The sequence below is a fragment of the Pinus tabuliformis genome, chromosome 7 (assembly GCF_031772625.1).
Source record: "Pinus tabuliformis cultivar Carrire ecotype Pingquan chromosome 7, CPIR1, whole genome shotgun sequence".
In the NCBI taxonomy this organism is placed as follows: domain Eukaryota; kingdom Viridiplantae; phylum Streptophyta; class Pinopsida; order Pinales; family Pinaceae; genus Pinus; species Pinus tabuliformis.
The window spans coordinates 1,004,356,002-1,004,379,868 of record NC_142293.1 but is presented as its reverse complement, the minus strand read 5'-3'; the positions used below and the strand labels follow the sequence as shown (position 1 = coordinate 1,004,379,868).

Below are 23,867 nucleotides of genomic sequence, written 5' to 3'. Positions count from 1 at the left end.
AAACACTTTCAGACACAGTCCGGAAGTACCCCACTTATGATAAAGAGATGTATTCCATTGTACAGGCCTGCCGACAATGGAAGCATTACATTTTGGGGAAGGAAACGGTCATCCACACAGACCACCGACCTCTGCAGTTCATACAGACCCAAGGGAAATTGCAGAATGATCGCCATCAGAAGTGGTCTACATACCTGCAACAGTTTCACTTGAACATCAAGTATAAAAAGGGCAGCACCAATAATGTTGCAGATTGCCTCAGTCGACCACTGATCATGGCGCTAACCACCGTGCTCAACTCTTGTGGGCACGAGACTTCTGATTGGCCACTTCTCTACAAAATCGACCCAGAATTCGGCCACACATACCGAACACTCTTGGAGGGTCGGTAGGTTGCAGATTTTCACCTCCAGGATGCCCTATTATGCCACCTCGGTCACCTTTGTGTTCCTTCAAGCGAGCGTGCCAAGATGATTTGGGAAGCACACTACAGTCGGGCTGCTGGGCATTTCGGGGTCGAGAAAACAGTGGCAGTACTGAAAAATTATTTCTATTGGCCGAATCTTCGACAGGATGTTGGGAAGTACATCCGATCATGTACTGCCTGTGCCATTGCCAAACCGGCCATTAAGAAGCACGGCCTCTATACCCCGTTGCCTACCCCTAGTCGACCTTGGGAATCCATCTCCATGGATTACATGTCAGGCCTTCCTTCCACTAAGCATGGAAATTACTGTGTTTTTGTGGTCGTCGACGAGTTCTCGAAGATGGCCATTATGGTGGTCTGCAAGAAGAATATCACAACAGAAGCCACTGCTAAACTCTTCTTTGAACGGGTGTGGGTGCACTTTGGGATCCCACAGTCTATCATCTCAGATTGGGACAGTCGGTTTCTCAGCACATTTTGGTCCAGTCTCTGGTCAATGCTGGACACCAAACTCACGAAGTCCACAGCCTTCCATCCTCAAACTGATGGCGAGACAGAGGTTGTCAATAGGATGATTGTGCACATTCTGCGCATGTATAACTCAAAGCATCCACGCACATGGGACGAGAGCCTCCCCTATGTTCAGCACAGCTACAACCGAGCTCTTCACAGCTCCGCTGGCCATAGCCCTTTTCAGGTGGGTTTGGGATTCCAGCCACTATGCCACATTGATGTGGCCATGCCACTTGCAGCTACTCACATGAATTCAACTCATGTCCAGTCCGAAACAGATAAGGTCACCAGCTTCATTGAGCGCATCCAACATATTCGCCAGCAGGTCCATGAAATTCTTGAGAAATCAAATGCCAAGTACAAGCAGCGACATGATCAACATCGGGTGCCACACAAGTTTCAGGTGGGCGACAAAGTCTGGTTGCATTTGCAAAAGGAATGCCTTACTGGAGCCTATCAGAAATTGAGACCACTCCGATATGGTCCTTACACCATTACTAAGGCTATGGGAGACAATGCATTTGAGCTCAACATTCCCCCATTCCTTGGCCTGCACCCAGTGTTCAATGTGGACCGCCTTCGGCCATACTTTCCACCATTGCTAGACACATCCGACATTGTAGAACAGCTCAAACCCACAGAATTAAATCCAGATTGCATGGAACAAGCTGAAACTGATCGGATCATGGACACACAGATCAAGAACACTCGCCAACAGAATATCCAACTGTATCGAGTTGTCAAAGCAGGCCAACTCCTTCAGCAGGGCAAGTGGCTCACCAGGGAACAAGCTCAGCAGAAGTTTCCTCATCTCATGGAGGAGCTCAACGCAATGGGGACCATTGCTTCCTAAGGGGGGAGGAATGATCCAGGTGGATATTGGTGGCCACCTGCCAAGTCCACCTGGACCCCCACCATTGTCTTTCTCAGCATTTTTCAGTTTCCTTAATTGTAGCACAACTTACTATTTTTAGCAGTTTTTCGGGTCCTGAACTTCCGGAGCCGTTTTGAGGCCCTAAACGACGTTTTTTGGGGAATCTGGGTGAAACATGGGTCCATGGAATGGACCGATGTTGCCCATTCCAACAATGATAGTGCTCCGATAGATCTTTCTAATGAGCTATTGTACGCGTCAAACGGAGATCATATGCCAAAGTTACGACCCCAGGAAGTTGATGTACCAACTTACCCCCAAACAGGGCCCACAGTTTGGGGTTTCATCTCCTAGGGTTAGGTTTTGGAATGTTAAGGGTTTCCCATTGTTTCTCAACAATAAATAGGCCTTCGAGCCTCATTGCAACACAGTTCAGAGGCATGTAGCCATCACATCTCTTCTCAGAGATAAGCTACCATCGCCCTAGCTAGTTTATTTCCATTTCTGGTTGTAAGCATATTTCAGTATTTTCCATTAATGAAATGAAGTATTATTTCCGCTGCATCTTTGTGTATATGGTTATCTCTGTAATTTGTTGCGTTCCTGTTTAAATCCGGATCATCGAAGGAAAATTTAAAAAGCTTTCTGGCGGTTCACTCTTTGTTAAGAGGCTAGTTAACTTTGATCTTCCGAGAAAAGGTTGAGGCCTCATGGGCTCTCCAAAGAACGTGGCATATTGACTCCAGACATATTCTTATTAAGCATTCGACCCCTTTCTTTGATCCAAACAAAGAGAGAATGGACAAAATTATCATCTAGGTTCACCTTCTAGGGCTCGCAATGAATTTATGGACATGGGGTGCCCTCATTTCTATTGAAAACAACTTGGGAGATTTGTTGGATGTCAATGCAACTTTCCTTGATTTTGAGGAACTAAAGGTTGCGAGGGTCTTAGTTCTTTTGTATATTCACATAGGTATGTGGGCTAAAAAGGAGATAATACACAAATGAGAGTCTCAAATTCAAACTTTGGGCTGTGAGGGTATACTATTCGAAGGAAGAAGATGTCACAAACACAAAGACAATATACTGCAATGTTGTCTTCTCTTAAGGGAAAATAGAAAGCAAGAAGGACCCCCCCTTCCCCAATGTGTGAAATTGATTTTTTGGCTAAAGACATTATTGAAATTCACAACATACATTTTTGGATAAAGGGAATGCATTAACTATCATGACCTCCGACCCTTCTCAGGACAATTCTATATAGGTTGATCATTTGACGCCAATGGACGAGTCAACATTCCCTTCTTCAGGACCTTCTAAGGCTCCAACACCCACAAGATTGGCTCCACATTCGAGTACTCTTCATGATCCCCCCCTTTATAAATTTGGTTTAAAATGTCTTTATAATGGGAATGGACACACCTTTCGAAGGTTTTTCCATAGTTGTGACATCTAATGAGCCTCTTCCTACTCAATGGAACCTCTTATCCATTGTATGAACCCTGCATCCACATGTGTCCTCCGATCCCCCTTTATCCATCTTTACTCATGATAAATCATCCTCCTATTTGGGGTCCATGGAACCTCATTATAATTTATGGTTGAGATCCTCCAACCCATCATCTTCGCTTGGAGGCCTCGAGCAATATCCTCCTAAAATTGTTACAAGAAAGGGAAGGGGATGCATATTGAAACTAGTCACGGTCTGAAAAGAGGCTCTTATTGACATATCTTCTGGTAAAAAACTCTCAATTAATGGGGTGCTTAGAGTAATGACAAGCCCCAATGGGGTTATCCCATGATTATTCTATCTCTAAATTGTAGGGACTTGTCTAGCCCCTCCAAACAATTTTCCATTTGAAGATTAGTAGAGTTAGATAATGATCTTTTCCTCCTCCTACAATAGACTATGGGAGATGGGGACGTTGTATCAAGTTTAATGGAAATACTATTGATTGGAGGGAACTTCACATTATCTAATGCCTAAGGTAGATCAAATGGTCTACAAATTGGTTAGAATCCTCATTTCATAAAATAACTCAATGTTTGGGGTATGGAATTCAATCTTGGATAACTTACGTTAAATGAAACTTAACTCTAACTTACTGATTCTCAATACCTAAGGGTTGTGTTAGGACAAGTGTCCTTTTTAAGGATATTATCTCCCAAATATCCTAATTTACTAAGGAAAACCTCATCATTGGTGGGACCTTAATTTCTCTCTTAGCATTGTGGAGAGTTGGGAACCCTGAGCACAAACAAACCTTAATATGGCCTTCTTAACTAGGATCTTGATTGAGCACAATATTATTGTTGTAGAACTCATAAATCTTAAACCAACTTAGAGGAATACTAGAAGGGGAGAGGACAAAGTCACCAAGATATTAGACTACTTCCAACTTGTTTAACAATTGGTGGAGTAGATGCCTTTAATCAGAAAATGGAATGGGGAAGGTGGGGACTTGGATCACTTCGCTATTTTTCTGGAGATTAATATTATGGGACACAAGCCCCCTAGTTCTTTTAATCTTAAATTTGTGTGGCTTAAAGATGAATGTTTCCTTGAGCTATTTCGAACAACATAACGACCCTACAATCCCCTCTCGGGTGTATCCGCGAGAGGCTAATTCACAATGAACCTTAAAACTATAAAAGAATCAACCATAAAGTGCTCGATGAAAAAATGAGAGAGGTATTCACAAGAAACTAGAGGGTTGGAGGAAGAAATCAAAGCCATATCTGAGGAAGCTACAAAAGGTTTCCAATTAGATGAATCGAAAGAAAGGCTAGTACACTTATAAGGGAGAAGGAAAATCCTTCTAGAAAATATCAAAGCCACTTGGAGACTTAAAAGCATGGATATTTTGCAGGAGGTTGGAGATGAGAATACAAAGTTCTTCAGAAACTACACCAAAGGAAGGAAGATGCGCAATACAATATGGAAGTTGAATGACCCTAAAGGGAATAATGACTCATCTTTCGAGGACTTGGCAGAGCTTGGGAAAAACATTTTTGTAAATATTTTCAAGGAACCACTTGGGATAAAAATTGCCAAGGTGTTCCAATTATCCCTCTACTTCCCTATTTTTAATATGAATTTAGACAATTACCACCAAATGGAGGTTGTTATAATGGATGAACTTAAGAAGGTGTTGGAAATATTTCAGAGGGACAAAAGTCCTAGCCCATATGGGTGGTCTGTTTAATTTTTTATGTTATTGTTTGATACATTGGGTGAGTATCCCCTCAGGGTGATTGAGGAATATAGAACATCGAGCCATATTTATGCCTCCTTCAACTTCAACTTCATAAATTTAATTCCTACAGTGGAAAATCCCTCCATTTTCAAATAATTCCACCCTATCTCGTTGTGCAACTACATTTATAAGGTCATCGCAAAAATCATCGTACAAATATTTAAACCCATTCTCTCCAATTCAATCTCAAAGAAACATTTCTCTTTCTAGAAGGGAGGCAAATTCATGAAGATATTGGTGTGTCCCAAGAAGGACTCCACAACCTCAATCAATGAAGATTGAAGGGTAAAATCTTAAAAATTGATCTCTTAAGAGATTTTGATTGAGTAAGTTTGCTCTACACTCAATTGTTACTTACTCATTTTTTATTCAGGTTGGATTTTGTTAACTAGATTATAAGATGAATTTCCACTATTTCTTTTGATGTACTCTTCAATGGATCAACTTCTTGCTTCTTCGAGATGAAAAGAGGACTCAGATTAGCTTGCCCTCTCTTGCCCCTCCTTTTTCAATTGGTAACATAGGGACTCAACAAACCCTTAGGGGATTCCTATAGAAGAGGTGGTCTACAAGGAATCAAAGTAGTCCCTACCCTACATATCACCAATCTTATCTTCATTGACGATTATATTGTTATTTTTTTATAATGGCTCAGAAAGTGACACAAGCGCCATTAAGGATGTTATAACCCTTTTTGAATCAGCTACATGCATCATCACAAACTACAAAAAATATTCTTTAACCCCATTTTGATTATCAAATGATGAGCTAAGATTTTATGAGGACTTCTTCCCTTTTGTTTTGGCTAATGTGGAGAATGGAATCAAATTCTTCCTAAAACCAAACTCTTATACAAATGCTCACTAGTTATGAATTTTAGCCAAAATTGAAAAGAGGCTGAAGTCCTAGAGCATGAGATGGTTATCAAGAGAAGAATGTTTGGTACTTATTAAATATGTCTTGGAATCCATTTTCGTCTACTTGATGTCTCTATCTTTGATCCTAAAGCGAGATTTAAAGAAGATAGGAAAGCTCTGCTAACTTTTTTTATGACAGGATCTACAAAACAATATGCTTTTCCATGGGTCAAATGGGACATAATTTCCACTCCCAAGGCCTAGGGGGGATGGGGTCTAAAACATCTCCCTTTCTTCTCTCCAGCTCTAGCTACGTAGGTAGGATGGTGCCTGATTTCAACTCATAGTTTATGGAATTCTATGGTACACAAGAAATACATCTTTCCCCTCTCTATTGAAGATTGGATTGCAAGTCATAATAAGAACATGCATAATGTCTCCATCATCTAGCGATTTTTTATAATATCCTTCCCTCTTATTGAAAATGGTTTGGCCTAGATGTTTGGGGACAACTCTTGACTTTGTCTTGGAGGAAACTCATCGGTTAAATGCAACAATGACTATCGACTCCCTTAGGATCTCATTGATTTTCTACATGGTAGGGGACTCTTCGCACTAAATCAAGTTGCAACTCCTATATATAACTCACTTAAAGAACAACTATGGCGTACAAGGATATAGCTAAACCTTCCTAGGGGCTTTAGAGAACATTGATCTGCCTATACACTAGTTCTAATAGATTCCCACATTCACCTAATTAATGAAACTAATGAACCGATATGGATACATTCCTCCTCTAAGATCTACACTCCTAAATTGGGTTACTCTTTCCTCATTGTAGAATGAATTCTAGAAATATAGGTGGATTGATGGCGACATCTATGGAAGCTCAAATGCTTGACCAAATCCATATTATTTATGTGGCATGCCTTGGAAAATAAGATATCAACCTAGGACTTTTTATTTAAAAGGAAAAAAAGGAAGTTCTAGGATTATGCAACCTCTACAAAAAATATGATAAATCTACATCCCACCTCTTCATCGAATTCTCATACACACAGATCTTATGAAAGGCTCTTGCATCCAAATTTGGACAAGATTTTCAATGGGCGAGGGGGGAGTCTCATAGAGACTTGGAAAGTTTGGAATACTAATAGAGAGGTCAAAGAATTCATAGTCCTACCTTTCCTGGACTGCTAGAAACAAGGTCATCTTCAATGATTTCCTAATCCCCCTAAAGGTCACTACAACTCAATCACTTTCTATCTTAGAGTTGCTACCTAAACCCAAGGTTTCACGGCACAACAAAATTGTCCCCAACATCTGAATCAACAAAACGAAACATTGGGAATTTTTTGATGGTGCTTCATAGGGGGAACACAAATTTTGCGGTGGGGGTGTGGTTTTGTACAAAGAAGAAAACAATTACTTCCATATGAAAATGGGTTTAGGAGAGGGAACAGACAATTTTTTTGAACTCATGGCCCTCAAACTTCTCTTGATTCTCACTATTGAAAAGGGTGTCCTTTCTCTTCATGTCTTTCGAGATTCCCAACTAGTTATCAATTAGATAAATGGCTCATATAGATGCCAGAATCAAAGGATTTTTCCCTTCGTGGATCAGATAATTTTCTTGAAATCCATTCTAACAGATTTCTCTACCTCACATGTTTTGAAGGAGCAAAAAACCATTGTATACACCCTCTCTATGGAGGGCGTTGTGGTGGTTTTTTGGACATGGTTGACTACAGAGACACGAAATGACATTTCTTACAAGTTCTACCACTGACCCTTCATCGAATGGAACAACATTGAATAATTTTGTTATTTTTGATATGATGACTATAGATACATAGGTTATTATCAACACACAATTTACATTATACAGTTTTTCCTCACATCACAAACTACAACAAACTTTCATTTTTGACAATTTATTGTATGATGACTATCATGCCACATTTTAGAAAAGATCATTGAAAATCTCTATAAGCAAAATAAATACTTGATACTTGACATGTATTAACAGAATGTAATTTTCTATCACATTAATAATAAAATTAATTCTTTAAAAAATATATATTAAATAACAATAAAGATAATGATATTTACTGTAATTATTTTTATTAACTTAATATTATTTTTATATAAGTATTATTTTTATTTTTCAACATAGTCGGTATTATATATAAAACTTAATTGTTATAATAAATTTAGTTTTCCTATATATAACTTATATATTAAAATAAAATTTATTTTTTCCTTAAAATTATTAATCATGGGGAGAAATAGATATATTCCTACAAAGCTCTATAACAAAAATTCTTGAATAAATAGAATGCCTCCAATGCTAAAAGGTTTTCTTTTCTTGTTTATGGGATAAAAAATATTTATTTAAGCCCTACAAAGAAATATAAAGATTAATACATATTAACAAATACAAATTCAAATTTATAGAAGTGGAATTTTTTTTTAAGAGTGAAATCTAAAGAAAGTTTGGTATATTAAGAGATTTAATCATTTTTCATTTTATTTATTTATTTAGATTTGTGTTTATTAATGTTTATTTGGTAAATATGGGTAAATTGAGGAGATTTGAATATCAAATCTCTCATACATAACTCTTCATTTTCATTTTCTTGAATTAAAAAATATCTATCACATATTGAAATATTTTATTAAATTCAGATGTTTATTCTACAACAATGTATGAGGGGATGTATAAACTATTTGAAGATCTATGTTAACTAATTGATATAATTTCATATATAACTATATATAAAAAAAAATTAGGTTTTTAAGGTGAAAAATTTTATTTGGTCTTTATCTATATTATGCATTCAAAAATACAATTTAAACAATGAAAAATAAAAAAAATTTATTTTGCACTCTAAAAAAGTTTGCATGTGAAGAAATTTGATCTCCGTACTATGGCTCTATGGTCGTTTATAACCACTTTGATTTTTTTTTGTTAATAATATTGTTTAAATTTATATATGCACTATATACACTCTATCTTAAAAATGAAATAAGTTACACATCCCTTACAATGGAAAGTGAAATTCTTTAATTTTCATACTTTATTTTTCTCTATATAAAATTCATAAAAAAATGTATTATTGAGCCGAGAGGCTAATTCTACAACCCAGTATGCCGGATGTGTAAGATGTGTAAGTTTGTCCCTGAGTCCAAAAATAAAAACTATGTTCTAAATAGAAAAATAATGACTATTATAATTAAAAAAATGAATATGTTAGATTTAAAAAAATGAATATGTTGTAAAATCATTAGAAGTAAAAAAATGTATGAATGAGAGTTTAAATATTATACTTTTCAAAAATATTTCAACAAGAGATTTAAATAACTATTTGAAGATCTATGTTAACTAATTTATGTCCATATTAACTTCATAAATAACTATATATAGAAACAAAATTAAGTTTTTATGGTTAAAATTTTTATTTGGTCTTATATATAATTTGCATTCAAAAATACAATTTAAACAATGAAAAATAACACACTGTATTTTCTACTCTAAAAAAGTTTGCATGTCAGGAAATTTGGTCCTCTCGGCTCATGCATCTGTACTATTAGCTTATGATCCACATTGAAATTATATTTTTGTTAATAATATTGTTTAAATTTATATATACACTTCATGTTAAAAATGAAATAAATTATGGACCCCTTCTAATGGAAAGTGAGATTTTTTAATTTTGATCATTTATTTTTTTTATATAAAATTGAAAGAAAATTGTATTATTGAGTTGACTCATTCTACAACATTAATGTGTAAGTTTGTCCATCCATCCCTGCCCTTTCAAATAAAAACAAAAAATAAAAAATATGTTAAAAATATGTTGTAAAATAACTAGAACTAAAAAAAATATATACTTTTCAAAAATATTTCAACATAAGATTTAAATAAATTATTTGAAAATCTATAATAACTAATTTATGTTGATATCAACTTCATATGTAATGTAACAAATAAACACCATCTCAATTAAATACAAAAAAATAAATTCTATTTATTTATTAATTGTCGTTGAATAAAGTAATTTAGACCTGCCTACATTCATCACATCACTTAAATTATTGTAATAGGGCTTAGACCTGCCTACATTCATCAGATCACTTAAACCGCACTGTTATAGTTTTGACTTTATTAATCGTCACTAGAATTGTTGACATACAACCCTTCCTGCCTAAGAAAACCATGGCATGAATTCTGAGGATTAACGCAGTGGTCGTGTGCTGGCACTGCCCCAGTTGGAAGATACGTCGCCACGGATTTATGACGAACTCTCCCGATATCTTTGCTGGATTATTGTGCCAAGACCTGGACCATCAATCTAGAAGGGTGGTCATAGAAAAAGGAGATCCTTCCAAGGTAATTGAGGTAACTGAGTGCCCTTTTGGACCACCCTCCACTTGCCATTTTCTCTCCTTTCCTCCACTGCTCTGCAATTCTCGTCCAGTGGGGGTTTGTGGAACATTCAAGCTTAAGAATTCCAGGGTAGTTGTGTTGTGCTCCACCACAGTTCGTCGCCCTATGCCTTCCTCGAGTTTTAGCAGCGACACTACCTTCCTCTAGTACAACTCCTGCAACCATTATTCTATGATTATTCAGTAAGTTTGCCTTCTCTTTCAGCACCTGTATGCTTTTCCCTACTGTGTTTTTGTTGAAATTCAACATGGTACTCCTGCGATTGCTAATTGACGTTGTTGGTTGCTTCAACAGGTTCTCTTTCTCGATAGATTCTAGTCGTTAGCTCACCTAGATGAAGGGTTTGTCCTGTTTCTGCAATAGCTAAGTATTCCCAATTCCTGGTTTCCCTATGATGTTTCATTGTTTTAAGTTTGGTTCAAAGGGCCTACTTACCAAAATTATTTAACCCTTGTTCTCCTCTTGCTGCCAGGTTCCCTTACAGCTACAGCGACAACAATTGTGGCTCAGAAATACCGTGACAGGTTACTCTACATCCTATTATGCGGGTCAAGGATATTGGTTAGTTTAGACAAGAAAAGAAAAGGGTTTTCCCGGTAGATTAGCTTGGGGATTTCTTACATACAACATTTGGTGTTGGAGGTGACAACTTACTAGTCTTCGGGATGATGGCTTTGTCTTTGTTCTTATTATTTATTTATTTTTAACAGGAACAACTTTTTCCCCTTACCCTTCCGGGTCTCCTATTGTATTTTGAAATGAGGCTCCTACCACTGAAACCCTTCTGATGCCCTACAGTTCAAATGAGGCTCCTACCACTGAAACCCTTCTAATGCCCTACAGTGCAACTAGGCAATGGGTATATATATATATAATTTATTTGTTTTGTTTTTTTGTTTTCTCTTCTTTTGTTTTGCTTTTTTTTTTCTTTTCTGTTTTTAAATTACAGTAATTCTTGTTCCTCATGAGAGTGTGTTGCTGAAATTGGATTTATGAATGAATGAATTATTTCCGCAAATAGCTCTTTTACTATTAAGTCTCCGGATGAGTGTGGTTTTCATGACTTGTGTCACCACTTGTTCACAGTATCGGCTATTATCTTTTCTCTAGTTAAGTTGGTTGACCAACAACCTAGCGATTATTGCAAGGAAACATAATTGCCAAACTTATGTTCGCCCTCCAAATTACAGTTGAGTTTAGTGAACACCATTGTTCACTGACCCAGCGTATCGAGAAATCCTCTGACGACATCCTAGGCCATTCTGTGTGGAAACCGGATTTGGTTTAATTCGCCATGGCTGAAATTCTAATTAAACGTTATTGTCCTTCGCTAGTCACTTGAGTGCACGAACTTCCATTTTGCTTGCACTATCGACCTAAATTTCATAAATTATTCATTCCCCTTGTTCACTCGGGTAATATCATCTTACTTTGCTCAGGTTAGCACACATGAGATTTTTTTTTTTTTGCATGTTAGGGAAAATAATCCCAACTCTTGTGTGGAGATGTTTCTTCTTTTTTAACGTTTTTGATGAATAAATGCTTATAGTTTTATAGTATATATTTCTGGATTTGTTTTTTTTCCTTAAAAAAACAGAAAATACATGTAGTGGTGACATCATATACAAACATAGTACTTTCTATATATATTCAACAGAATGTAAATACAATGGTGACATGGTTATCTAATGTTTTCCTTCTTTATTAATTCAGTTCTGAGAGAATTATACAAACTGGGTGCTTATATGTCCATATATCCTTAACAAGAAATAAGGACAATATTTTTCTTCCTTTTGTTTTCAGTTAGCAGCACAAGTCTATAATGTAGAAAACTCATTAATACACTAAGATAAATTACAGAAATGTAAATGAATCAGTTATACCAACCAAGAACGGAAGTCTCTCCTCCCAACCTTATGACAATGACATCTAAGTCTCCCCCCGAGCTTCCACTTGTCCACATAGTATAGGTTCAAATCACAAGTCTTATGATCTCCAAACCTCAAGACCCCAATCCAGTTTAGAGTCCCAATTTGTAAGGATTCATTTAGGATTCCATTGGCCCCAAGTCCAACTTAATAATCTCCTAAGATAGTAGTACATTGCTCGCATGCACAGTGTCCTATGCTAGGCCTGTGTATACTTCGCTCTCCTTCATACCTCTGGCTCCTCTCTCCTTTCCTTGCCCAAAAAGAGAGAGAAAACCTTCCTTGGAACTACTTCTACGTAGGAAAGAGAGGCTCAACTGACCTAACTTTCTAGAGAGTTTTTTTTTATTCCATTAGGCATATATAAATTTTCCTTTAAATACCCGTGGACTTAGCCAAGTTTGAATCGCTACATTATTTGGTCTTCCACTTAGACCAAAATCAGTAACAAAGTTTGTTAAAAGAAAATAATGTCAAAGTTAAAACATAAATGCATGAAAAATCTAAGGGGTGTCACATTTCCTCCCCCCAGACAAAACACCTCCTTGGTGTTTATTTCAGACTCCTTAAACACGTTTGGATATGCTTGACACATAAATTCTTTATCCTCCTAGGTAGCTTCGTCCAAGCTAAAGTGCTTTGATTGCACTTTAACCTAGGTGATAGCTCACCTCCCTAGCATTATTTCTCCCTCCTCTAGAATTCACAGAGGTTCTGCCAACAACTCTCCATCAAGTTCGACCTACACCAAAATATTTGATGGTATCAATATAGATCACATTGGCAATGTTCTTATTTCACAACTGAATTCATTATTTTATTTACCTGCATATCTTGCCAACTAATCATATGCCTAGGGTCGTAAACATATCTTTTTAATAACGAGACATGGAACACATAATGAATTCTGATGTAGGAAGGGAAGGCGAGTTCATAGCCTATTCGCCAAATCCGCTCCAAAATTTGGAAGTGTCCACAATATATGGGTGCTAATTTGGCTCAAATTCTCCAACGCAGTGTGCTTCTTTTTGGCCTAATTCGTAAATAGACATGGTCTCACACCTGGAACTCTTGGTAAGTCCTCTTCTTGTCTACATAAATATTTTTCCTGTCTTGGGCAACTTTTAGGTTATGACTCACATTCGTAACTGTTTGCTCCATTTACGTGAGCATGTCGGGTCCTAATACCAACTTATCCTCGAGATTATTCTAGTTGATAGGCACCTTGCAATTCCTCCCGTATAATACCTCAAAGTGACTCATTCCCAAAGATGCATGGTATCCATTATTATAAGGAAATTCAACTAAGTGGAGATACTCCTTCCACTTTGTTGGTTGTTTCATTATGTACATTCCTAACATATCCTCCGGTACTTGATTCACCCATTATGTTTGTCCATTGGTTTCGGAGTGATATGTAGTGCTAAACTGAATTTGAGTCCCCAAACTTGTGAATAGGGCTTTCCAAAAAGTAGGGGTAAATTTCACATCTCTGTTAGAGATCACCACTCGTGGTATACCATGAAGTTGAAATATATCTTTCATAAATATATCAACAATTTCAATTTTTTTATATGTGGATTTCACAGGTATGAAGTGAGTTGTCTTACTTAGTTTGTCGACTACAACCATGATGGAGTCATTCAATTTTCTGGTTTTGGGCAACCCTGTTATAAAATCTAGTGTAATAGCATCCCATTTCCATTCCAGAATGGGGAGAGGGTGGAGAAATCCAGTAGGGTGTTGGTCTTTCGCCCTAACTTCTTAGCATTCTAAGAATTTTTCCAAATAGTCGGTGATGTCTCTTCTCATTCCTCGTGATAATAAATTCCTTTTAATTGCAGAAAACAATTTCTGATACCCACGGTGGGCAGCATACGGTCTCTTGTGGAACACATCCAAAATAAATTGTTTAACATAAATATGGTTAGGAACATATATTTTGGCCCTAAAGGTTATAAATCCTTCATTGTTTAAACTATAATCAGATTGTCTTCCTGATTCTTGTGCCTGACTAGCTTGCTTCCATAAAAAATTATATTCATGATCATGGTGGGCAACTTCTTCCACTTTCTCTAAGAACTTCAATTCCACTCGATTATATTGGACTTCATATACGCAATTTAATTTCCTACTCAACACATCAACCACCTGATTCTCTTTTCTGTTAATATGTTTAATATCAAAGTTTCTCAGAAAAGAAGTACATCTCGCTTGATGAGCATTCAAATGCGGCTAGGTAAAAAAATTCGTTAAACTATTGTGATCAGTCATGAGAAAAAAATTCTTACCCAACAAGTAATCTCACCATACCTTCAAGGCATGCACCACAATGGTTAGTTCCAAATTATAAGTGAAGTATCATTGCTCAGGATCCTTCAGTTTGTAGGATTCGCAAGCTATGACATTCCCATCTTGCATCAGTACCGCCCTGATACATTCCTGACACACATCCGTGCAAATAATGAACTCTTTCTCTGGGTCTACTACCTTTAAAACAGGAGGAGAAGTCAATAATTGTTTCAAGAAATCAAAACTTTGTTGATGCTTTGTCATCCACTTGAAAACCCTTCCATTCCTATGTAGGGAGGTAATTGGGTAAGCATTTTTGGAGAATCCTTCAATAAACCGATAGTAGTATCCAGCTAACCCCATGAAGGACTGAATATCATCCACATTGTTAGGAACAAGCCACTCCATGATGGTTTTGATTGTTTTGGGGCCAACCACAATTCCTTCTGCTAAAATAACATGGGCTAGGTAGTGGATCTAAGTTTGGTAAAAGTCACACTTATTGTATTTAGCATATAGCTGATTTTCGCGCAAAGTTTGCAGCACAATTCTCAAATGATTTTTGTGGTCTTCCACACTTTTGGAGTAAATGAAAATATCATTAGTAAAAATTAAGAGAAACTTGTCTAAATAAGGATGGAATATACCATTCATCAAGCTCATAAATGTAGCAAGGGCATTGGTAAGCCCAAAGGGTAATATTACGAATTCATAGTGCCCATATCTAGTTCTGAACGTTGTGTTGCAAATATCTTCTTCATTAATTTGCATTTTATGATAGCCCGATCTTCAGTCAATTTTTGAAAACACCATAGCCCCTTGAACTTGATCAAATACATCATCAATCCTTGGTAGTAGGTATTTATTATTCACAATCAGCTTATTTAGTTGTCTATAATCAATGCACAACCACAGTGTGCCATCCTTGCGTACAAATAATATAGGGGCTCCCCACGGTGACACATTTGGGCGTATATATCCTGTGTCAAGGAGTTCATGTAGTTGCATTTTAAGTTCTATTAACTCAGTCACACTCATATGATATGTTGTTCTAGACACTAGGCTCGCACCTAGAATTAATTCTATGGTAAAAACAATGTTTCTCTTAGGTGGGAGCCCTGGTATTTCTTCCGAGAATACATCAGTGAAATCCTGTATTATGGGTATATTTCTGAGACCGGTTGTTTTTTACTTAGGATTTGTATAACCCACCTGGACTGCATAAATTTGGAAGCCTTTTCAAATGCACTTTCCTAGCTAATTAGATGTAATACGTCGTAACTTAATAACTCTCTTTTGAATTTCTTGACTTTATCCTTGCTCTCCAAGGAAACTCATAGTTTTCTCTTGGCAGTCCACTATTTACAAATGTTTCTCTAGCCAGTCCATTCCAACCAGTATATCATATGCACCTAGAGGCAGAATATTTAAATCAACTACAATTTTCTACCCTCCTACCTCCATGGAGAAATTTACTACCTTAGCAGCAACCCTTTGCTTGGTCCCAGTAGCCATTTGCACCATCTAAGGGTTTCTAAATTTTACTTTTGGTAAGTTACCTAGTTCTACCAATTTTAGGCTAATGTAGCTTAATCTTACACTCAAATCAATTAGAATGGAAACAAAATGTTTAGACAACTTACCTTCCAACTCTATCATTGTAGGTTGATACTCAACCTAGTCATCATTTAAGCTTGCATTAATCCGTGGAATATTTCTAGCTATGTCCCCAACCATGGAGGCTTCTTGAATGTTCGTGACCTGCTTAGTACGAGCATGGTAAGGGCAGTTTTTTAGTATCGAGACTTCATGTTATTATCATACTCATATAATTGGAAATATTTGTTCATATTAATTAGCCATGCCTCGACAACCTCTCAACTTCCCTGTCATACACCAGAGGTCCTATCTTCTTAAATTCACCTTGTAGTTCTATTTCCATCTTCTTGGGACCTATGCCAAAGGAGGCATTATCTAATCTTCTTTCCTAATCGTTACACCCCCCTTCTGATTCCTCATGGTATTCCTCATGATGAACTGTCTCTATGCGATCCCATTTTCCTACACTAGGGTTGGGTACCCGATGATTTTTTCAAACTCACAGACTCTTTACAATCCTCTCTTGTTCGTGTCAGAGTCTTTCATTGTCACCTCTAAGGTTGCTCATTTATGCTCGCAACTGCTGCACTGTCTCCAACAGCGTTGCATTTTCCTGTCAAGGCTCCTCTCTCAGCTGCACCCACATTTATGGGTTGGTTTCTATATACAGTATGTGACCCCCTGATCATGGTTCGGTTCCTTTGCACACCTTTCTTTTTTTTCTTTGTTATTTTATACGCAATAACAATGTTAACAATGAGATTACCCTACTTGGCCACAATGTTGAACCTAGCTCTGATACCACTTGTAACATGTAAAGGTTGTCTCAATTACATACAAAAAAAAATTTAAGTGCTATTTATTTATTAACTGCTATTAATTAATATAATTATTGTAATAAGCCTTCGACCTGCCTACATTTTTCACATCATTTAAACCATACTATTATAGTTGTCACTTTATTAATCATCATTAGAATTGTTGTACATACAATCCTTCAAGCCTAAGAAAACCATGGCATGAATTTTGAGGATTAACACGATGGTCCTGTGTTGGCACCATCGTAGTTGGAAGACACTAGGGTTGGGTACCCTATGATTTTTTCGAACTCACAGACTCTTTACAATCCTCTCTTGTTCCTGTGAGAGTCTTTCATTGTCACCTCTAAGGTTGCTCATTTATGCTCGCAACTGCTGCACTGTCTCCAACAGCGTTGCATTTTCCTGTCAAGGCTCCTCTCTCAGCTGCACCCACATTTATGGGTTGGTTTCTATATACAGTATGTGACCCCCTGATCATGGTTCGGTTCCGCTCCACACCTTTCTTTTTTTTTCTTTGTTATTTTATACGCAATAACAATGTTAACGATCAGATTACCCTACTTGGCCACAATGTTGAACCTAGCTCTGATACCACTTGTAACATGTAAACGTCATCTCAATTACATACAAAAAAAAAATTATGTGCTTTTTATTTATTAACTGCTATTGATTAATGTAATTATTGTAATAGGCCTTCGACCTGCCTACATTTATCACATCATTTAAACCACACTATTATAGTTGTGACTTTATTAATCATCATTAGAATTGTTGTACATACAATCCTTCAAGCCTAAGAAAACCATGGCATGAATTTTGAGGATTAACACGATGGTCCTGTGTTGGCACCATCGTAGTTGGAAGACACGTTGCCACAGATTTATGATGAACTCTCCTAATATCTCTATTGCTTTATTGTGCAAATATCTACACCGTCGATATAGAAGGGTGGTCATGGATAGTGGAGATCATTCCAAGGTAATTGAGGTAACTGAGCACCCTTTCAGATAACCCTCCACTTGCCTTTTTTTCTCCTTTCCTCCACCGCTCCGCAGTTCTGGTCCAGTTAGGGTTTGTGGAACATTCAAGATGAAGACTTCCACGGAAGTTGTGCAGTGCTATGCCACATTTCGTCACCCTACACCTTCCTCAAGTTTTAGCAACGACACTACCTTCCTCTGGTACAACTCCTGCAACCATTATTATACGATTATTCACCTAGTTTTCCTTCTCTTTCAGCACCTACAGGCTTTTCCCAACTGTGTTTTTGTTAAAATTCAACATGGTACTCCTTCAGTTGCTAATTGACATTGTTGGTTGCTGATGAAAAGGAAAATAGGGGTATATCGATTTCCCCTTTCTTTATAAATAATCGATCCTGGGACCTATGGGTTAAGAGACCATTTCTTTATCGAAAGCATTATCTTTCATTTTTTCTTTAAAAAAACTTGGGCAACACATATTTCGGAAATACACGGGAACAAGGGAAATACAAAGGAAAAACTCCATTGGAACACAAAGCCAGATCTCAAACGTTATTTACCCGTGACTATAATTATTGTCAGGTCTGTCTCTCGGCCCACTTCCTTTACGCTGCGCTCTCCATTCTCTGAGTGGCAATACCTCCAACCTCCGATCGCCAATCGACAATCTATTGGTCTATCAGAGTATCGTCCATCGCAATATTGTTATTCCATTAACTACTGGCGCTTGACCTTTGCGATATGCGATTAGCAACTAAATCACAACTGTTGATCCTACAGTTGATCCAACGGTTGACGCTAAATTGCATACCGGCCTATCCACCATCTATCAGTCCTTCACCTCGGCCTAATGCGATACGCGATCAAATCACCACTGTCGATCCTCTTCCTGATCCAACAGTCCATGCTTAATCGCATGATCGTAATCGCATTATGTCTAGGTCTAGTTCCGATAACTTCCAAAGGGTTTTGCTGATGTGTTATTGAGATATTTGTTCCACAGCGATTGGATCTAGACCATTGATCTTTCAGATCCAACGAATCCTATACATTCTCTCATCCATTCCTCTTCACTTGGTCTCATTTGCCTTTGATGGATTCTACGCTTTCCGCAGGTTTCCTCTGCCATACTCTATTTACACACCACGACTCCATATCACAATTAACTCAATATCTTTGAGTTATTATTAGATCACCATCGATCCTTCAAGTGATTGATGGTTGATCAACAATCTACTAACAGGTTTTAAGTCCTTAATGCATATATTCATAACAGAACTTGGAAGGGGAATAATGCACAGATACACACAACTCGCATATTTTTATTATACATATACAAACTTCTCATACAGCCTAAGGCATTACAACCTTAGGAACAAGTTCTCCTTTGACTACATTTTAAATACTCTATCTCTCACTCTATATTACTCTTCGTCTATCCTCCTATCGACTGTCTATCTCACGATATATATAAAATGTGCAGGTTCATCGTTTCCAGAAATATTGGATTAGATCACTGAAAAGATCCAATCAATCCTCACAAGTCACTCAACTACCCTGAATTCTCTCTACATCCATACATATGTGGCATATTACATTTAATAAGTCTCCTCAAGACTTTTATCCATACCACCAAACTAGCTCTATTTTAAATAGAATTTCCCCTATTCAGTTTCGATGGTCCACGTCCTCCTTGCTTCGCTTTAGATTCCTTCACTAATAAAGGGGTGTCGGATGCTCTTACATCAGACTCCTGAGGCACAAAAAATTATGACCTCCTAATCATATGCTTCTCCTTGTCCTTAGCAATGCTACCCACTTGTGAGTGGAACTACCTTGATGATCTTCTATGAACTGCAACCAACCTCTGCAGTAATAGTCTTCCTCTACTACACGATACCTCAACAAGCTCTCCTCACTCAGTCTTTTGGAATCCTTCTAGTTCTCTTCTCTGGAACCAATTGAGCACTCCTTGCACTATGTTGCTGCAAGTCTTCTCACCTTCCAGCATCATTCTCTGCACGATAGTAAGACCATAAAATCTCGAGTCTTCAACAACTGTACCTCCTTCTACTTCTATTTGAACTCCTTCTTCCTTCTTGCAGGAAATCCTTCCCTACTCGGATACCACTTGATGAAAAAGAAAATAGGGGTATATCCATTTCCCCTTTCTCTATAAATAATCGATCCTGGGACCTATGGGTTATGATCCCATTTCGTTATCGGAAGCGTTATCTTTCACTTTTTCTTCAAAAAAAATCCGGGCAACACATATATCGGAAATACATGAGAACAAGGGAAATACAAAGGAAAAACCCCGTCGGAACACAAAGCCGAATCTCAAAATTTATTTACCCGCAACTATAATTATCGTCAAGTATGTCTCTCTGCCCACTGAATTTCCACTACGCTCCCCATTCTCCAATCGGTAATACGTCTAACCTCTGGTCGTGAACGACACTCTATCAGTCGATCAGAGAATTGGCCATCGCAATATCAACATTCCATTAGCCGCTAGCGCCTGACCTTTGTGATATGTGATTAGTGATTAAATCACAACCGTCGATCCTACAGTTGATCTGACGGTTGATGGTAGATCACACATCGGCCTATCCACCATCCTCCAATCCTTCACCTCGGCCTAATGTGATAAGCGATCAAATCTCCACCATGGATCCTCTTCCTGATCCAACGGTCCATGCATAATTACATGATCGCAATCGCATTATGTCTAGGTCCGGTTCCGATAGCTTCGAAAGGCTTTCGCTGATGTGCTATTGAGATCTTTGTTCCATAGCGATTGGATCTGGACTGTTGATCTTTCAGATCCAACAACTCCTATACATTCTCCCATCCATTCCTCTTCACTGGGTCTCATTTACCTTTGATGGATTCTGTGCTTTCCAGAGGTTTCCTCTGCCATACTCTGTTTACACACTGCGACTCCATATCACAATTAACTCGATATCTTTGGGTTATTAGTGGATCACCATCGATCCTTTAAGTGATCGATGGTCAATCAACGATCTACTAATAGGGTTTAAGTCCTTAATGCATATATTCATAACAGAACTTGGAAGGGGCATTCCAGCGTAAGGTCATTCCAAACTTCTCTTATAGCCTAAGGCATTCCAGCCTTAGAAACAAGTTCTCCTTTGACTACATTTTAAATACTTTATCTCTCACGCTGTATTACTCTCCGTCTATCCCCCTATCGATTCTCTGTCTCACGATATATATAGAACACGCAGGTTCATCGTTTCTAGAAATATTGGATCAGATCACTGAAAGGATCCGATCAATCCTCGCAAATCACTCAACTACCCTGAATTCTCTCTACATGCATACATATGTGGTAGATTTCATTTAATAAGTATCCTCAATACTTTTATCCATTCCAGCACACTAGCTCTATTTTAAACATAATTTCCCATGTTCAGCTCTGATGGTCCATGTCCTCCTTGCTTCGCCTTGGATTCCTTCTTTAATAAAGGGGCGTTAGATGCTCCTACATCAGTTGCTTCAATAGGTTCTCTTTCTCCATAGATTCTGGTCGTTGGCTCACCCAAGTGAAGAGTTTGTCCTGTTTCTACAATAGTTAATTATTCCAAATTCATGGTTTCCCTGGTATGTTTCAACGTTTTAAGTTTGGTTCAAAGGGTCTGTTTACCAACAGTTACCTAACCCTTGTTGTCGTCTTTCCCCCAGGTTCCCTTGCAGCTACAGGGATGACAATTGTGCCTTAGACATATTGCGTCAGGTTACTATACATCCTCTTATGCTGGTTGACAGTATTGGCTAGTTTAGATGGGAAAAGAAAAGGGTTTTCCTAGTAGATTAGCTTGAGGATTTCTTACACACTACATTTGGTGTCAGAAGTGACAACTTACTAGTCATCGGGATGATGGTTGTATATTTGTTGTTTTCTTTTTTTAAACAGGGAAAAATTTGTCCCCTTACCCTTCTACCGCCAAAACCCTTCTGATTCCCTTCAGTTCAACTAGGAAGGTGAGGTCTAGTATTTTCTTTTCATTCAACTGTACAAAATCTAATTGTCTTTAAATTACAATGCTTCTTATTCCCGACGAGCATGTTGCTCAAATTGGATTTATGAATCAATGAATTATTTCCGGCAATATCTCTTTTACTATTACGTTTCTAAATGAGTATGATTTTCGTGACTTGTGCAGAGAGATTGCTTTTCTTTGATAACCAATTTCATACAGTTAGGTTATTTCATTCGAATTCGTAGTTTTTCATTTCTTTTGGGGCTCTCTTCCCTTCTAGATTGCCAGCTAACCCTGACCCTCATGGCCTCAGCTATTATCTATGTTCTAGTTAAGTTGGATGACCAAGAACCTAGCGATTATGCTGGGGAAACGAAATCGCGAGACTTCTATTCACCCTCTGAATTACAGTTTAGTTTAGCGAACACCATTGTTCACTGACCTAGAGTCTTGAGAAATCCTCTGATGAAATTGTGGGAACCAGGCCACACTGTGTGGAAACTAGATTCAGTTTAATTCACCATGGTTGAAATTATAATTCAACACTACTGCTCTTTGCCAATTAACGGAGTGCACAAACTTCCATTTTTCTTACACTATCGACCTAAATTTCATCTATTATTCCTTCTCGTGTTCACAGGGGTAATATCCTCTTTCTTTGCTCAAGTTAGCACACATGAGACTCTTTGTTTGCATGTTAGGGAAAATAATCTCGACTCTTGCATGGAGGTGCTGCTTCTTCTTTAATTTTTTGATGAATAATTGCTTATAGTTTTATAGTGTATATTTCTGAGTTTATCTCTTTTCTTTAAAAAACCAGAACATATGTGTAGTGGTGACACCATATACAAACATGTTACTTTCTATATATATTCAACACAATGTAAATACAATGGTGACATCGTTATCTAATATTTTCCTGCTTTGCCGGCACCCTAAATCCGACGGTCTTGGACTTCGCGACCCCTTCATCCTCAATCAAGTAATGGGCGCGAATCTCTGGTGGCGGTGGCTTCAGGGGGGCCCTGACCTATGGAAGATACTTTGGGAAAGAAAATACGACGAGACAGGGGAAATTGAAGACAAACTGAGAAGCACGAAAGAGACCAGAGGTTTTGCAATATGGAACCTGGCTAGAGGCAACAAGGATCTGATAAGGGAGCATAGTTTCTGGGAAATTCGGGAAGGAGACAAAGACAGATTCTGGGAGGAATCCTGGCAGCAAAGAGAACGTCTTATTCAAAAAGACAACCTCCATGCCATCCTTACCTTTTCGACCCAGGCAGGGACTTCAACTGTTGGTAACTTCTGGAAGGCCGACATGGCAGGATACTGGCGAAATTGGAAATTTCAAGAAGACTGGGCAGGAGCACCAAAAACTGATAGATGGCAGGATTACTATACAGAGATGGCGTCACGGAAAATAGCAAAGAAAATGGGGTCTGACATTCTCAGGTGGGGAAAACGCATACAAGGAAATTTCACTACAGCAGAAGCCTACCACCTTCATACCAACATCAACCTTCATCCGGCAAACAACCAATGGAAAAATCTCTGGAAAATTAAGCATTGTCCTAAAATTTCCTTCTTCATTTGGAAAGTTCTACACGGTAGAGTGCTTACCTGGGACCAAATTCTGCGGAAAGGTAGCCATGGACCATCCCGCTGCGCCCTCTGCCTCGTCCAAGAGGAAACCATGGAGCACTTGTTGAACCGCTGCTCCGTCAACTCCTCCTTGTGGAACAACCACCATAATTTGTTTGAGCGACAACACCGTAACCAGCAAAATATTGTAAGCACAATCATCAATTGGCCAAAGAAGCCTTACCTGAACCCAGTTGTTAACCGTGCCTAGC

The 23,867-nt window shown here is 37.9% G+C and overlaps 1 pseudogene; it reads left to right on the top strand.

The window, feature by feature from the left end:
• The window catches only part of LOC149250977 (UDP-glucuronic acid decarboxylase 2 pseudogene), a 45,989-nt pseudogene extending 23,537 nt beyond the window's left edge, over window positions 1-22,452 (top strand).
• The last annotated feature ends 1,415 nt before the right edge of the window (window positions 22,453-23,867 follow it).